Consider the following 4,163-nt stretch of genomic DNA (forward strand, 5'->3'; position numbering starts at 1 on the left):
TCTCAAGTTAGCTAACTGTAATGAAAATCAAAACTGTAAAAAAGATAAATACAGATCTTTTAACATCATGCATCAATTGACATACATACATTAAGGGAAAAGTTTGCATAATAAAATGTGTATATGTGTCTAGGTGCTCTTTCTCAACAAAGACTAGTCAAAATAATGGAAAAGGTGAGTTTTATTTATGTTCAGAATCACTCACACTTCTGGGCTTTCATGTGTACATACATATGAACAAGCTTTTCTCAAAAAATAAAAGAAAAAAAAAAGCTCCCTAGAACCCGCACTAGATGTTCACTGTAGAATTGCATGAACAGAAATGCCCTCATTAGCTTTGTAGTGTGAGAAGACCTTGGCTTATACTCATTAGAGAAATAAATGTCAAGTGAAATACATCATAAACAAGAACATCTTCCTTACCCCTTACCATAATGCTAACTAGGGAACTTAACACTCGATTTTATTTTTCTCTGGTCACCAGAAAAATCAAAACTTAACAGCACACATAGCCCAGTGGCTACATTAAATTTACGCTTTGCTCTCTGTTAGTGGTAGAACTGAAACTTTGGGACTGACTCTGTGATCATACATGTGTTACTTTTAGGATAAGATGTACATTAATTTAAGTATATAAATAAATTCACTTTCATTATGTTTCCCACTATGTTTTCATCCCCATTATGTTTTCAAGTATTTTCACTGACATAATTTCATGGGATCTTCATCACAATTGTGGGACTCGATCCCAGGCCCCTGGGATGATGACCTGAGATGAAGGCAGAGGTTTTAATCCAATGAGCCACCCAGGTACCCCTGTACATTGGTTTTGTATTCTGCACATTGCTGATTTGCTGTATGAGTTCTAATAGTATAGGTTTTCCATATAAAATATCATGTCATCTGCCAAAAGAGAGAGTTTGACTTATTCTTTGCCAATTCGAATACATTTTATTTCTCTTTGTTGTCTGATAGCTGTTGCAAAGACATTTAATACTATGTTGAATAGTAGTGGTGAGAGTGGGCATTCTTTCATGTCCCTGATCTCAAAGGGAAGGCTGTCAACTTTTCCCCGTTGATAATGATATTTGTTGTGTGTTTTTAATAGATAGATTTGATGAAGTTTAGGAATGTTTCCTCTATCCCTATACTTTGAATGGTTTTAACCAGAAATGGATGCTGGATTTTGTCAAATGCTATTTCTGCATCAATTGAGAGGACCAGGTGGTTTTCCTCTCTTCTCTTATTGATTTGTTCTATCACAATGATTGATTTTCAAATGTCAAACCGCCCCTGCATCCCAGGGATAAATCCCACCCGTTCATGGTGCATCCACCTCTCAATGTACTGTCAGATCCTATAAATTGAGATCTTGTTGAGAATCTTGGCATCTATATTCATCAGGGATATTGGTAGGAAATTCTTCTCTTTGTTGGGGTCTTTCTCTGGTTTGGGAATCAGGGTAATTCTGGATTCATAAAAAGCAGTCTCCCTGGACAAATGTGGCTTACAATTTTAGTAGCACCGTGATGCAGAGACAAGTTGGAGCTCCTATGACCCCTGAGACAGTGGCTGGGGCCGTGCTCTGCCAGTGGAAGTTGGCAGAGGGGGAGTCTATGTTCCCAGAGGGGAATAGACTGAGGCCTTTCTCTGAGGTGGAAGTCTGGGTACAGTTTGCTTTCCTCTAAACTTTCAAAGAACTGTCCTTTTTCTTGATATCCATTATATTTGAAGAAGCACTCTAATTGTTCCCATACAGAGATCAAAAGACTAACTTTAATGAGTCTGTCTGGGGTCTCACCTCAATCACCACTCCAGGAAATAAACCTGAACAAAGGGAAGCCCAGCTCAGGCAGCTCCTGGTTCTGATAAATGCTTCATGACTATCCCTTCTCATAATATAAACATTTCATCTCTTTCTTTCACAGAGGAGTGTTTCCTGCTCTCAAAAACACCTGCTGAGATGTTAGAGGAAAGAACCATACATTCTGCAGGCTAATGCCAGCAAAGGAAAGTGGACACTTGAAATAATTAGCAACATAATTCAAGTCCCCCCAAAAGATATTCAAAGACCAGCATGGCAGGAGTACTCTATACCATGGTTGCTGTTCTTAGATTTTATTGCTTGGAGAATTCTTGACACAACTGTGAGTGGGCAGGAAATAGACTACAATTTAATCTCTGAAGGACACTAGTTCAGGAAAATAATTATCTTTGTGTATTTAGCATCCACTTAAAACTACTGGAAGTTGTTTATTCTCCACTGTAATGCCAAGCTGTATTCTATTTCTTCATATCATATTTGGTCCATCAGCAGCATTACCATCATCCAGGGATGGAGGTGGGATGGAGATCTAGGTTTCAGATTGCTTTGAAGTTACAGTAAACCAAGTATCACATATCTACCCAGACATTAAAGAATAGAGTTTTAAAATGAGCAGGAATTTAGGATATTTTCAGTATTTCTTGGTCATTTATTAAAAGCCAAGCATGGCATCAAATTTAACCCAAAACGTTAGACTGTTAATTTGCTTTGGACCAACAATGTAAATGCTTCCACTAGAGTACCACTCTGTTTCCACTGATGTGTTGTTTCGAAATCCCACAAGACTGGAGAAAATGTCTCATTCACATCTGTATTCTCAGAAATTGGCATAGCTGTCCATCGTAATGCAGGTTCTCTGGAACGTTTACAGGATGAATGCTGGCATAAAACTTTGCGGGCCTACTGTGCAATGACTTCTGTGATCTTGCCAAAGTCTCTTTTCTGGAGAAATCATTCTGCTTCTGAAATTTCTAAGAAAAAACTTCGGAATGAGTTCTCCCCATTTTAATATTTGTGTTTTATATGCATGGTCAATGAGCTTCTTTTGAAACAAAATGGAAAATACTCTTTTTTTTAAACTAAGCTTTGGTTATCCATAGAGAATGTTGCTGAGGCTATGAATGCCTCAGTAATCAGTGTTTTGCAGATGTCTGCTTTTAATTATTTTTAATAGGTTCCGCAGCTCAGATGTGTGAGCTGTGTGAAGCTCACAACATTGCATAAATCTGGGAACCCACTGTTTGCCTCCAACCAATGTGTTGCCTGATGGCGTCAGTGTAGAGGTTAGTGTCCCCCCCCAAGCACCTCACCAACAGACCGATAATGCACAAATAACCTCTATTACCAAGAGTCTCTCAGGCCTCAGGTGTTTGGTTTTGGTTTTGTATTTTTTAATGTAAAATATGTAGCAAAGGGAAGGTTCACAGTTGGAAGCCATTTTCTCAAGCCATGAAGCCACCATCATGAAGAACTTGATCATATCATCGCTACCACATCCATCGTTGATGCCAGGCTTTGCAAGCATGAGATGCTTTTGTTTTGAACAATTGCTCTACCAAACAACACAAGCAAAATCACCCTGCAGTAAAATAAACTCACATTATGGTGACTTCAAACAACATAACCGCTATGATTCCCTGCATTCTTCTCATTAAGGACCTGAGCCTGCACAGTGGCCAGTCTTTGAAGAATTGCTGCTACCTCTGGCAGTGGAGGACAGTCTTCATGTGCCCCTAGGAATGAACATGACACTCCATTCACATTTTATTGGCCAAAGTAAAGAACAAGAGGATTGCCATTTTCACTTGTTTCTAGAATACAAAAATTTGGGAATACTTTAATAAACAGCACTAAGGTATGTAGCAATTACAGCTGATAAGTAAAAATTTCTCTTAAAAAGACTTCATTCTGATATAGTCTAGCTGCATTAACCGTCTCTCAAACACATTTCTAAATAATATGCTGTACAAAATACAAGGAAAAGATTTGTATTAGCATTTTGTTTCTATTACTTTTTTCTTGCATTTGCCATGATTTGTCTTGTTCACTGTATGACATTTAAACCACTTGCCATAGGAAGATTCACCAAAGGTGAATTAGGGTCCCCCATTATAGTAGGTGGTAGTTTTTCTTCACAAGAAATGTGTAAAATATTTGATAGGCACTGCAAGTTCAATAAAAATGAATAGATAATTTTTATTATAGAAAATATGAAAAGATATTTCATTTTTTAAGATTTTTATCTATTTATCTGATAGAGAGAGATCACAAGTAGGCAGAGAGGGGGGGAAGCAGGCTCCCCGCTGAGCAGAGAGCCCAATGTGGGGCTCGATCCCAG

The sequence above is a fragment of the Neovison vison genome, chromosome 4 (assembly GCF_020171115.1).
Source record: "Neovison vison isolate M4711 chromosome 4, ASM_NN_V1, whole genome shotgun sequence".
NCBI classification, from domain to species: domain Eukaryota; kingdom Metazoa; phylum Chordata; class Mammalia; order Carnivora; family Mustelidae; genus Neogale; species Neogale vison.